General features: G+C 37.5%; 1 protein-coding gene and 1 long non-coding RNA gene across 2 annotated transcripts in view; one reads left to right on the top strand and one right to left on the bottom strand.

Moving 5' to 3' along the window:
- The window catches only part of LOC112464448, an 83,689-nt gene that overhangs the window by 57,463 nt on the left and 11,247 nt on the right, over nt 1-14,979 (bottom strand). The gene's annotated exons all lie outside the window — the stretch shown is intronic.
- Nucleotides 4,233-5,485, top strand: LOC112464455. The gene is made up of 2 exons (XR_003041923.1): nt 4,233-5,030; nt 5,325-5,485. It is a non-coding gene; the product is annotated as an uncharacterized LOC112464455 (long non-coding RNA).

Raw genomic sequence — 14,979 nt, 5'->3', positions numbered from 1 at the left:
TGTGTGTGTGTGTGTGTGTGTGTGTGTGTGTGTGTGTGTGTGTGTGTATGCATGCATGCATACATATACAATTTAGTGTCTTGTAAAAATGTTTATTCTGAAAAGACTATAGATTCCTGAGATTGCAGCGTCATGTTGTTGCAAGAAGTCTAGAAAACGATCAGTCTAGTGCAAAATCATGAAACGTTGCGAAATTGCGGTGCCGAAAGCAGATAACGAATGGATAACGAGACGCCGCCGAAAGCGTGGCAAACTTTGCTTTGCGGCACGAACAAATAGATCGGCTAGTTTAACGCGCCACCAACGCGGTGTGCCGTCTGTCATGCACCACCGTCTACCGAAGATAATTCCGTTGTACCGCCGCGGGACACGCGAATTTGCGTGGCAGAAGGAAAACGTAGCGAATATACGGGAGTTGTTGCACAAGGGGTAAGCCCGTGAATAATAACCCCGGCGACGGCGACGGGATGTCGCCGTACCGCGGAAAAAGAAAGAGCCGGATCTGACGGGATGTAAGTGGAAATTGCGATTGCAAATCAGACGTGAATGTACGTTGGTTAGGTGGGACGTTTACCAAGATTGAGGTCTGAACGACGTTGAGAATAATGGGCGCCTACCGTTAGCGAGAGAGGATAGAAAGTTTCTCCTTGCGTAACTCGACGAGATCGTATCGAAGAAGTGAATATCGAAGGCAAATGAAATCATCATGGCTACAAGTTAAAATAAAAAAAAAATTTTTTTAAAAACTGAACAAGTTTGTATAGTTCCAAAAATATCTCATTAATATTTATAATTAAAAATTAAAATTTATAAATTCCACGAGTTATAATAGTACATTAAACTTTTCATTTTAATTGAAGGTATTTCATTAAAGTTTCGTTGCTTCAATATGGTTAAGCGAGTTTCACTAAAAACATCACTTTAGCTTCGAGAAGATCAAGGCAACCCTTTTAATTGAACTTTTTTCTGCTCTTTTGAAACTACATAAAAGGATGCAAGGTAAACGCTGCCGAAAGCAAAATCGTGTCGTGCGCTCGCCAAGGTTTATGTACGTTCAAGCGTGACCGCAGAGATAAGCGGGCATTTGCGACGGTGCATCGACCTGTGCCAAATCGGAGTACCGATAAGAGGACCAAAAATCGCTCGTTAACGATTAGTGGTTAGAAGATTTATCATCGAGGATCTTGCTTGCAACCGCAAAGCTATTACGCTGATATGCATCGCACCGACAACACGACGACGACACACTGTCTCGCAATAACGCTGTTGGTCGGTCACTTAGTGCCTCGTATGCAATTATGCATATGCAATTCAAGGGTACATGAGAACTATCGCACGGATAAGGGTTATCATCGCTACAATGAGATTAGGACCGTAAATAGCCTGTAAAAAAATATCCTGCTTGAGGGCGCCCTTTTTAACAATTTATTACTTCCCGTAATGTTATGCATTTTGATGTCATATTACTTTTAATTAATCAACAATTAATGATAATTTACGATTGTATCTAATTACATTAATATGCGAATTATTAAGAACTAGATTAAAATATTGGTGTTTATTATTAAAAAAAAAAAAATTGCATGGAGTACAACTAGCAACTAGAAAAAATAATTATAATTTAAATTTAAATTTATCACAGTAAATTTTACTTTACGTATTTTGTACTAAAGGAAAATTTTGGGAACGTACATAAAGGATATTGTTTTCTTTGATCAGTATATATTATACATATCAATCGATCTGAAATAAATTTTCCTGGTAAGATTTGTATTTTATATATATATCTGTAGGGAATAATAAATCACAAAATACAGATATGTATTGCTATGTTCGACAACAATTTTCGTGATTCCTCAAAGTTATTGCAATATATCAATTCAGTGATACATTACGACAAACGTGTTTGCAATCCGCGCGTGGATAAGAATTATTGCTTCTGCTATAATACACATACATAAAACAATCGTTGAGTTTGCACGACGACTGTTTTACTCACTCGAATGTTTTACTCACTCGCGTAAATATTGCGTGAAGTTGCAATCTAACAACAATACGCTGGATTTATTTAAATAATAAACTTATCCGATTTTAACCTATCTAATAATAACTATCTAATAATAAAAACCGAAATGAAAGTAGCAAATTGTCGAAGATATAATAAATAGCGTATAGATTGGACAAGAGAAAAAAGGGAACCCTTCGAATTTTCCTAGACGGTGTATGAATAAGCAATAAGCGACTCGCTTGTAAATCTTGTCAGAAAAAAGAGATGGATTTACACACGTCCAACCGACGTAGGAGTTTCAGGGAAACGAACCAATTTACACAGCTGCTTAGTGCCGCGTCTATCGCCTTCAAATCGCCCTTCATCAGTCCCCTTCCTGGTGACAAGAAGGCTCCAAATAAGCACTACATATTATTTATTTCAAACCGTAACATAAATCCAAGTTTAAAATACAACGTATTTTTCCATGTAAGGAAAATACGCTATACGTATAGTTTCACAGCTAATTTATTCATTTTTATCAAATCTCCAAGCCTGATTTTTACAATAAAAATTAACTTTAAAATTGACTTTTAATGTATATACAGCTTTTAATAAAAAATGGAAGAAATTATTATACAATACAATAATTAATATTATCTTCATCAAGAAAATCATCTAGAATATTCTAAAACAAGTTGAGAACCCTTGTAGCTGTAAAATAAAAGCAGGCTGTGTTCTGTGAACTGTGGGACTTCCGGCAAACACAGGTATGCCGAATTTTTATCGGAGAAAGTTCATAAATATTTGACCAAATTCAAAAACTCATCGTGAATGGCGGAAGAACAAACCGGAAGTCGTTGCCCGACTTGGAATGAATCCAATGGCAAGTGAGTAAGATAATTTCTATGTGGGTTAACAACCGGTGCTTTAGAGAGGGCGAAAAAAGTTACGTTCATTCGTATGCAGCGACAAGTCGAATTTCGAGACGTTTATTTCGCATGCTCAGGATTAATAATAAGTTTTTTTATTCCATTTTTAGGCGACGACTGTTCTTATAAGTAAATGGAGATCCATGAAAATAACATTCAAAGCGTGAAGTATCGAAATAGTTTCTAGGCACGTATAGGTTGCAGTAAAAACCGAGGACTATGCGACGACACGAAAGGGACGAAAAGAAAAGAAAGAGACGGGAAAGAGAGAGAGAGAGAGAGAAAGAAAGAGAGAGAGGCAAAAATAATTTAAAATAACGTACAAATTCGAAATTTGTGTAATACATTTCCTGTAGTGTAGGCGAATATAATAGAACCAAATAAATAAATTGATTGGCATAATATTACATAACATATACTAAAATTTGATCCAGTAGAAATATGTATACCTATATTATTAGACGCAATGTGTATAATATATATGTATATATTAAAATATTAGAAGAAAACAAAATATAAAATTTAATTTATTTTGACGCAATTCACTATGTTTAATTTTATTTAATTTTCTTCATGTAGCATAAAGTTGCAAAAATATTTGGAGGCTGAGCCCATTTAGAATGTTTCATCATTCTGTCGTGTAACGCACGCAACACAAATTAATGTGACAAGCTTGTAACGAGCATGAACTTCTATTTGCGTCGCATAACTTTCACGTTATATTGCATTATGTAACTGCATTATATTTTACCAAAGAACTAAGATATATGCGTACCCCTGCGAAGGATCAGCTGTAAATATTCGTACGTGGCATTAACACCCGCATTAAAAGACGACTTAAATGCGCTCTCGGCGAAATAACGGTTGGGGATTTTTAGCGAGGGGTCGACGTGAGATTTAGGATGAGGAAATTTATCGAAAAACTTGCGACAATCCCGGCAAATTCGCTAAGTTTTCGCAAAAGTACGTGAAAGAGAAGTGAACGAGATAGCATCCATTTGACTACGGACGACGGATTTGGAGACATTCGTTTCCCCGTGCCCGGATTTAACGGCGGAGTCCCTCGAATCCATTTTTAGGTGACGAACCCTACTAGTAACTGTAGTGAAGCTACTCTACGAAAATAAAAGTTTGAAACCAAGAGAATGGAACGACGACGAACTCTCGGGGGAAGCGCGCGGCGCGGCGGTCGAATCGGGCTTATTGAAAAACTTTGCATAAATCCAAGGTAAAAACTTGGCGGAAAGCCGAGCATTGGGCGAATACGAAAGTTTGTTACCGGCTATATAATTAGCGGCTATATAATATCTGACACGCGTTTCCACAAGAATAACTTAAGCGAAATAAAAAAGATTCTTTCAAACAATTGTTATCCGAACAAAGTTATCAACAGATACATCAATATCAGACTTAATGAGCTGCGGACGCGTCACAACAATTCTAATAATTCCAACAGCGATAGCTTGGCTCGGGATCCTCGAAAATTTATAACCATTCCGTATGTTAAAGGCCTAAGCCACAACGTCGGCCGCACAATGCGCGATGCGGAATTTAAAGTGCTGCTCACTATTCCGAAGAAATTAGACTGCATCATAAAAAAGGGGAAAGACAAGTTACCGAATCTTAAACAAACTGAGTTAGTGTACAGGATTGATTGCGCTAATTGTAACGCTGCATACATCGGTCAAACAAAAAGACACTTAGAGACGCGTATTAAGGAACATGCTTGCGACATTAGGAAAAATAGCGATAATCATTCTGTCGTGAGTAAGCACCGTCTCACTCACAAACATGATTTCAATTGGCAACAACCAAAAATTTTATACAAGGAAAGACAGTTCAAGAAGCGTGAAATCTCTGAGATGTTTTTTATTAAGAAATGTGACAGCGCAATCAATCTACAAAAAGACACCGAAAATTTACCAGCGAATTACAACCGAGTTATTGACGCAACTTAGGTTTGCCGGTTTGTTTTGTCCGTGAGCACAGTTAGTTATTCGCCTATTATGTGTCTCTCAGTACGACTTTGACTGTGGAGAGGTATGGATGTGCTCTCTGACATGACTTGCCTTTTTCTTTCCCTCTACAATCTGTCTTTTGACACGCACAACGTATGTATCTTTTACACTCATTTAATTTAACCTATTTAATTTACACGTATTTAATTCAATTCTTTTATTTTATTTCTATGTTATAGACTTGGTAACTTTTCATGTTTTTATCTTTGTGACTACCTAATTTGACTACTTTTTGACCTTTTAACTTAACTTATTTTATTTACACTTATTTAATTCAAATTCTTTTATCTTATTTTTACTTTTTGGTATAGATTTTCACTTTATGTTATAGACTTGGTAACTTGTCATGATTTTATCTTATTGACTACTGCGTTTTTGCGATTCTAGATTTGCGATTGCATGATATGGTTTGGGCACTAATGTCAGCGAATTAAAAAATGTTGTGTGCGTGGTTCTAATTCACTTGATAAGGACCAGAATGTGGTCGAAACGTTGTGAAGAATAAAATTGTTTTTGGCCAGTTCGGTCGAGAAAAACGACTTTTATTTTTTATATAATTAGCGTTTCCAACAATTTCGTGGCATTCATCATGAACCGCGATTGCTGATATCCGCGCGAATTAATGTTTACGTTAGCATAACGTTACGTCGTATAATAAATTGCAATTTCAAAATATATAAATTACTTCGCAAAATGTTAAAACTAATTTGTTCAATTAATTTCTCGCGCAACGTATGAACAAAAAGTCTTCCGGCTATTATAACTCGTAAATTTAATTTCTGATATAAATACATTTTTGAAGAGCTTGTGTCTTATTTTCACGTCTAACGTAATCACGCATAATTTATATATAGCGTATTATAGTAAGAAAATAGATATATCGAAAACGTGTCTTCGATAACAAAGATAAAAGCGAAGATAAAAACGTAGATAAAAGCGATAAAAATGTATCGAGGGAATATGAAGAATCTGTCATGTATCACGGAAACAGTTAAAAGTTAATAATGAAATCGTGGAAATGCATTTTGCCATACATCGACCTCGCGACACGCTCGATGCTCTACTTACTATTCTTATGTGTACAATTCATCGTACTGGTTTCCGATGTACGAGCAAAGTAGCACTGACCACTTTATCATAGGAAGCATTAAACATACGGGCACGGATAAGAACTGGAACGAGCGGGCACGTTCGATACTACGAGCTCATCTGTAAGGAATATATTAATGCATATGCTTCTTACATCGAAATCTCACGTAAAATCTGCAATCTGCATGACTATTATTATCGCTATTTATATCAATTTGTATCATCAAAATTCATGAAGCTTCAAAAGTGGATTTAATGCCACTCTCAAGATAAGCGAGTCGCATGGTCTTAATTGTATTCTTAATTAACTGCGTATTATTTGAATAATTCCAAGCTATTTGATAATATTATTCAGGAGTTGTCTAACCGTAGCAACGCAAAAGGTATAACGGAATATTTTACGTGTTATTGCCTGAGAAAACTGAAACTTGGATAACGAATGGATATTTTTTTCTTATTTGCGGAGGATATTAAGTTCGGACGTGTCGGGAAACACATTCCAGCACAGCCAGACGTTTTTTCTGAGAACTGAATCTCATAAACGGAGCTACCCAATGGCGTGAAAACTGTGGGCCATTGTTAGGCCGGGAATAGATTCGGTTTTCGTTGAAGACGCCAGACCTCGACGGTTCTCAACTGTACGGTTCCGCGTTGAGACATACGTTCGCTAAACATAGATCGGGATCGCGATTAGGTCGCGTCGAGACGTGGAGACGTCAGTTGCAAGCGAGCTACATCTAAGTTAGACGAATAAAACCCTTGGGGGCATTGGTTTATACGCCTGCGACTGCCAATCGGAAGTTTCTCGACAGGAAATTACGATACACACTACATCCCACCTGCTACTCGTATCTCGAAACGTATGCGTACATTTAATTAAACGATCGCAGTTGCGAAAAAACCTCAATATATATTTGTATGATAAAGTTGTTCCTTTTTCTGAAATCAACATTAATTAATTTTCGACGAACGTCCAAGGTATGAAATATGTTTACGAGGTATAAATAATTGAAATAAGAGATCAAAATGCCAAAGTTTTTAAAATCCCTGTGAGTGCAATAAAATTATAAAAATTTATTATCGGTTTATATACAAATTGATTTTTCATCTTTAAAATTACTTCGATTCTTTGAAAGTTCCTAAAACAACTCGCAAGATCACGGATCGAAGGCCCTCCGATTACCTCCTGTCTTCGGTCGCTAAGTGCGAGAGGACAGAGGAACCGCGTGATGACGTGGAAGATCTCGAACGGGACTCTTTCAAGAGGACGACTCGTCGCGTCGACGATGAGGAGATCTCTGTCAAGATGACGGAACGCGAGCAAATAATGCAAAACGAGGTCCCGAATCCCAGCGGTAATTTGGAGAACAAGAGATCCAGACGACCCAGTCGCCGTTTGTCGAGACCGGGCATCTTTGACGTCAATGTGGAATCGTACGCGATTGGTAGAAACGCGGAAAACATCGGGAACAATAGTTTGGAGCCCTCGTCTTGCCTTCTGACACCCATCGTGACGATCACGCCAGCTCCGGGCAAGCCGGGCACGTTGCACCGGGTGGCCAGTGTACGCAGCACCAGCAGCTACATCAACACTCTCAAGCACCGGATTAGCAACGGCTCCCTGTTCAGGTATCGCGAAGAGACCCCAGAATCAGCGCGCTGGTAATCGTAATGGGCCTAATCTGCTGGTCACCGTACGTGCTGTTGAGCGTGATTAAAAATTTGCCACAGTACTCGGATTACATGTTCCCGCACGAATACGACGTGGTCGCGCTCAGCTTTCTGATCTTGGCCGCCTACGCGAGTCCGCTGCTCTTCGGCGAAATTTTAATTCAATATTTAAGTACCGAGTCTTTGAATTAAATGTTAAAACGACATCTTTCTGTAATTTACCTGAGAAAAAGTAATGTTTAAATTTGTCAAAGAATCCGCTAAAATGTTATAAGAATAGGAACACTTTGCAGATCAAATAACCTACTTCTTTTAACTTCGTCAATGATGCTGACGAAAACGAGCAGCGGATCGGCCCAGTTTCACTCGTGTTCGACAACTTTCTGAGGTTTCGTACGATTGTAAGAGAAAACGAGCGTATCAACACTTTCTTTGTCGGTAACAATCGTCGTTGAATCGAATCGCCGTGGGATGTTGCGATGTCGGCCGATTATGCAAATCGTAGTGTTACCGTTAAATTGCATCCGCTGCACGATACTAATGTCGGACTTTCCAGGCTCGGCGAAACGAGAGCGCGCGCAGATTACGAGAGACCGATATAGAGAGACCGGTGTTCTCGATTATTCCGTTGCCCCCGACCGATTATTCGTTTCCCCCGGGAATGGAACAAACGTTTTACATGTTACATGGAAATATGGAATACGTTGCGCGTAGAAAATCTATTTCTACTCCACGATTATCGTTTAAGAATTTTTAAACAATTTTCAATTTTACTTTCCAGGAATACTAGATATATATTTTCTTCTCGCTTTCGCAGCTATCGTGATAAATACAATCTTTAAATATTTAATACAATTTTATAATTCTATTTGCAATAAAGAAGATATTTACATTTACATCTTAGAATAATATAAGAAATAACTTGAATTGAGTGTTACCAAGCAGCGCGATTTTCGAGGCTATATATATCTATACACAACCGTGTTATAACAACGATGATAAAAATTCTTTTCGGTCTGGAAGACCTGGAAGACATTCAAGTTACCGAAATAAAAGAGAAACGCAATGGTACAACTCGACAGAGAGGGGAGATGAAACGCTTTGGCGCGTTCGCGATTGTTACGGAGGATGAACTGCAGTAGCCTTTGCCAAAAACCTCGGCAGCCACTTAGTCCAGTCATTTGGTCGTAAAAGAAGAGGTTACCTGGAAAGTTTTCCGGGAGTTTTGAAAATTGGTAATTTTATATATTTCGATGTGCTCTTTCCGAATTTCAACTTTGCCACCTCGTATCTTTGCCGCTCGTGCCGCCATATTGGAAAAATGACGCCTAAAAGCAGTTTTTTGACAATATCTCCTTTCCGACTCATTCCACGATAAAAACATTGATATACAAAATAAAACTAGAGAAAATTTCCTACAATTTATGTAATAACCTTTTTTCCGTAAAATTAATAGTTTTGGCGTACGAGCGCTGTAAAGTGTAGTTCAACGCGTTTTGGCTTAAAAACTCATTTTCACACTACCTTGAGGTAGAGTAAGCGGCGCGTTTTTTTTACCGTGGTATTCCCAGTAGGCCTAGTCCACATGCAATTCACTATTCTAAAATTTAGCGCATTCTTCTTCGCTTCGCTGTTCTTGATGGACCAGGTGTTGCGAGTTCATCGTCATTAGTACTGATCGAAACGTCACAGACCGAAATTTCTTCCACATCATCCGCGATGGGATTATCATTTTCATCGCAATCCTCTTCGTTCTCGATTTTATCATACGTTTGCTCGAAAATAGTCTCCGTTTCTTCTTCTTCGTCGCTATCTTGTGATGGAACTTGCGAGTTATCACAGGTACCACTACAATTCGTGCATATAACGGAGCACTAAATAAATAAATAAAAAAGATGTCAAAAAAGATGTCAAAAAGCCTGTGAATGCAGAAAGGCTGGGTTAAAGTGCTCAGTTATATGCACGAATTGTAGTGGTATCTGTGATAATTAACTTGCAAGTTCCATCACAAGATAGCGACGAAGAGGAAGAAACGGAGATTATTTTCGAGCAAACGTATGATGAAATCGAGAACAAAGAGGATTGCGATGAAACTGATAATCCCATCGCGGATGATGTGGAAGAAATTTCGGTCTGTGACGTTTCGATCAGTACTAATGACGATGAACTCGCAACACCTGGTCCATCAAGAACAGCGAAGCGAAGAAGAATGCGCTAAATTTTAGAATAGTGAATTGCATGTGGACTAGGCCTACTGGGGATACCACGGTAAAAAAAAACGCGCCGCTTACTCTACCTCAAGGTGGTGTGGAAATGAGTTTTTAGGCCAAAACGCGTGTTGAACTACACTTTGCGGCGCTCGTATGCCAAAACTATTAATTTTACGAAAAAAAAGGTTATTACATAAATTGTAGGAAATTTTCTCTAGTTTTATTTTGTATATAAATGTTTTTATCGTGGAATGAGTCGGAAAGGAGATATTGTCAAAAAAACTGCTTTTAGGCGCCATTTTTCCAATATAGCGGCGCGAGCGGCAAAGATACGAGGTGGCAAAGTTGAAATTCGGAAAGAGCACATCAAAATATATAAAATTACCAATTTTCAAAACTCCCGGAAAACTTTCCAGGTAAAACTACCAAATGACTGGACTAACTAGTCTCGTCGTCGTCGGTGCAACGATGTCATAGGAAGAAAACATCATATTGGGATGCTACAATTGTTTCTCAGTGCGAAGTCAGATTCTTTCGCACAATATAGAAGGCTAAGATTTCCTCGTATTTTATGACACTCGCGCAGCCGTTGCGGAGGTTTACGGTTTACGATCCAAACACGAGCGAGATTCCGGGAGAAGCATTTCTCCGTCTGACACGGGGCGGGCTCTATCTTTATTCCGACTTTATCGTTGCTTTAAAGTACGCCTGTTGGTGCACTTGTTTTCAATATAGACAAGCGGTCGCGAGCGCGGCAGAGCCCGATGAAAATTTTTCGTGAATTTTTCATAAACCCGAGATTGAAAACGAGCCGCGACAAATTCGAGTTCTGTCGTGTACGTAATCCTTCGAACTCGATATCGTATTTTTTTACTAGTAAAATAGCAATTCGAGCAACATTTTAAGAATTTATCCGCGATACTCCAGATGCAAAATCTACATTTTCGTGATGAAAAAAGGAATGTGTGTAGAAAAATATCTCGTAAGAATCCACTGTTATGTTTTAAATTAGACTTTGAACAACAGAATAGATATATTCTCTCTCTCTCTCTCTCTCTCTCTCTCTCTCTCTCTCGTGTTGATACATATCTAAAACAAGAATAAAAAATAAAAAGACACAAAATTAATGGAACATCAATTCCTTCCTTCTTGTTGCGCACGATTTAATACATAACAGAAAATAATGTTTCTCTTCTGCGTCACGCCTGACTAAAAGCGCAGAGAAATATTTTCTCGGCTGTACGTGATTCATCGATCACTAACGTTAGACCATTATCATTTCCTTTACCGAACAAAATTTATTTTAAGTAAGAATATCGCAGACGCATTTGTTTATATAAATAATTTAACAATCATAAACTCTTTATATCTACGTAATCGAATAATTATTTTAATCTTTAATAAAATTATATAAATATAAAACAAGAATCATATTTTTCTTATTTTATATATATAATGTATGATAAAAAAATTTTTTATACATAGAGTTGAATAATTTATCTAAACATTTTTATTTCAAAAAATTGAATTAAAAATATTTATTTTAAACTTGATATTATTATCAAACAATGCACAAAAAAGATATAGAATAAAATTGATTTCTTTAAATCAGTATCAAAATAAATTGAGAATAATAGTGAATTTTGTTTCTATGGTTTGCTCCTTAATTTACATAAAAATTTCAATCAATGTCACGGTAATAGTAACTTTTAGTAATGTCCAAATGACTGAACAAAAAGTATTGACGATGAATTACATGCTTCGATTCACAATTATTTAAGTCCCGCGAGTTCTTTTACAGCTAATTGTCGTTTTGTGTAATTTCCATAATTTGTACTGTGTAATTATGCCGCTACATCACCGGAAGAACTTAAGCGCGAAGTTTGTCGAAACGCCGCGTGGATTGGTGCTGATTCTGTCGCTCGTGGCTGTACTTCATGTCAGCTAGCGCATGCTTTGAGTCACCGCACCGCAGGCAGATGTGCGGCGTGAAGCGACGACATTGGCTCCAGATGACTCGCGTCGAAACGAGAACGTGTCTCCCGTCGTAACGCCCGTCAAGAAGCAATCGAACGTGACGGCTGAGAAACACGTCGTCGAAATCTTACATTGCTATACTACGACTATGACTTACTGATGGTTGTATAGTAATAATACACATCACGTATCTGTACTTTGGAGCAACGATAAAGTTTAGACAAATTGGATTACATGTCGAACATGCTTCCTCGAAATTTACAGATTAATCCGATTTTCCATTAATTTTATATAATTAATTACTCTATTAATTCTGTCAACGGTAACATATAATTATCGTTGAGGGAAAAATTCGTTTCCGATCCCAGAATACCGATTACTAATCCGAGGGGAAGGATCGAGTTATTAACGTGGAACGAACATATGGCGATCGTCGGCACGCGTCACACAATTCCCGAACGAGCGCTACGTTTAAAATAGTGAAAGAGGATACGAGCGGAAATAAACGAAAGTTGTATATATAAAGGACGTTAATCACGAAGGAACATGACGCGACGGTATAATGTATTTATGCATCTTATGGTGCTTCCCTTATGGCTTAGGCTTAGGCGGAACGCTAAGGGTCGTTAATTTGGCAATATGTATGTACCCTATGCATGTACTACATATCGTATAGCGCTCAATAATGCTCTCTTGTGACAAACCATACCGCAATGTGCATACAACGACGGGTATTAAAGAATCAGATGTCAAGAGTATAGTACGTGTTCTTATACCAATAGTTTTCGTCTGACCTCTTCTTACTCCATTCAAGGTTCAACGGTATTTAGAAACGCGAAAGAGACCGCGATTAGAAGTGGTCTCTCCCTCAATAAAAGTCGAACTTACAATGGATGTCATACGAAAAAAGGGGGGGTCTCCGATGTCGGATACGGGGCATAAATCCACCTATTCAATCGCGCTCCGCGTTGACCTTCCTGGCTATGAAAATGGGTTAGGTGAGAGTACACGCGCACGATTCAGAAGAGCGATTCCGTAATCGCCGCACGTACGGAATCCAAGGTATTTCATCGGACGTGTCTTCGCGCGGACGAGGGTTCCTGCGCGAACTTCCGTACGTTCGCAAATTATTCCAGTCCTTCAATTACATCCTTTAATTGTTTGCATCATTGAGATTTTAAATGCGCTTGCTAGCACGCAATATCTTCATGATTGTAATGTGCGACAATAATAAAATTAAATATCGAAAACCGAATAAATTTTAAAAAATATAGAAAATATAGAAAAAATATTATACTATTCGTTTTTTTTAGTAACAAGACGTTGCAAATCCGATTGATTACTTTAAATAAAATCTTTCCTTAAAATAATTTTCCAAACGAATAATAGAAAATACGACCAGAATGAATTTGACGGTCAAGATGTAGAACTTTTCATGTAATTCATTACATTTCGTTACATGACAATTTATCTGTGAAACAGTCAAGCCCGTCGACTTGTTCCCGCGATAGCGTTTGCTTATATCGTCTCGTACACTGGGAAGACCTCTCGCGCGGATCTCACGAAAGCGGTTTACGGGCTCGGTGACCGCGTAAAAAGGATCTTAGATAAAAAGCGCTCGTTCTCGGCAGACGGTTAAACCCGTTACGGATATAGCTCGAGAAAGAGAAGGCGGGTGGGGTGGAAGATTCGTATTTTCGAAGCGGACTGCCAGCATCTGTCGGCGGCGAGCATGGAACGAGCATTGAAACAAACGCGCAGAACCAGCACGGAACACGAGGGAGGATTATCTCGACCGAGGTGCGTACTTAGGATAACAGCGAGAAAAGACAGAAGTATATCCAAGGAAAATAAAAAGAAACGCGAAAGAGTCTCAGTGAAACAGAATGGACAACAAACAAGTTGAGCTTTGGCATTAAAGAGAGAATGCTCTTGTATATTTCCTTTAAAGAACTTACTTTCTCTGATTTTTTTGAGTTAAAAGTACTTTTAATTCTCTCTCTCTCTCTCTCTCTCTCGAAGATATATTTAACGTGGTATAGATGTTATTTAATACTTGAAGAATTATTTGATATTTTAGTACAAAATTGTTTTTAAATTTCTACTGTCTTCTACATCATCACCGTATATTAAATACTTTTTTTCAATATTACGCAAGATTCGATACACCTCCTACAGAGAATTAAGATTTCATAACATATACATGCACACTGTTTTCGATTTGATGCAGATTACAGGTTATATCTTTAGCATCGGGAATACCCACGCGTGTTGTGAATCTAGGACTGGCCATCCACAGAAGATTCAAGGCCGATCTATCGATCATCAATTATGCGAAGTCAATGTCGGTAAATCTCGATAAAAAAAGCATTATTGTGAGAATCGTGATTTTTTATTTAAATTCAGATCAGTTTGCAAAGAAAATATTTACTTCGCATTGTTTAGAAAGAAAATGTTTTCTGCAAAAAATTTAAATAAAAAAACACAGAGAGAGAAATTATTTTAACAAACATACATCATACGTGTTCCCATATTTGGCATTTTAACTTCAGCCATATTGATAATGGCTGATAATAAATCTAGCAACAGAAATTACGTCCATTAATCATTAGAATCCCAATCTGATTTTACATCATCAGAAAGTTCGAAAGTCAGGAGTTTCTTCATTAGCGATACTAATGTATGAAATATAAAGCCCCTGAGATTTTACAGTAATTAATTTCGTTTACGTGGCATCTTTGTTAACAAAGTCCAACCGAAGTTATAAAGCTTGTGAAGTCTCCTGTAAAGTCTTGTCAAACTTCTTTTAGGAATCTGTAATATGATAGAGAGAAGAGAGACGAAAGTATAAAAATTTTCCTTTGAATCAGCTTTACCAGATTATCCCATAAAAATATCAGTGTACTAAAATAATGTAACACTATTAAAATACCCATTGAAATATAAAGCATTGATACATTACTTTTAATATGTTCATACTTGAAAATCTAAAAATATATAAAAGCGACAATATTTAAAAAAAATATCGATATGGTCGAAATATAAAATAAAAATATGAACCGTATCTCGCGTAGAAGATACGGTTTGAAAATATT

The sequence above is a fragment of the Temnothorax curvispinosus genome, unplaced genomic scaffold (genome assembly GCF_003070985.1).
Source record: "Temnothorax curvispinosus isolate PA1 unplaced genomic scaffold, ASM307098v1 QBEX01001498.1, whole genome shotgun sequence".
NCBI classification, from domain to species: domain Eukaryota; kingdom Metazoa; phylum Arthropoda; class Insecta; order Hymenoptera; family Formicidae; genus Temnothorax; species Temnothorax curvispinosus.
Note: the sequence above shows the minus strand (reverse complement) of the source record. Positions and strands in the feature narration are given on the sequence as shown.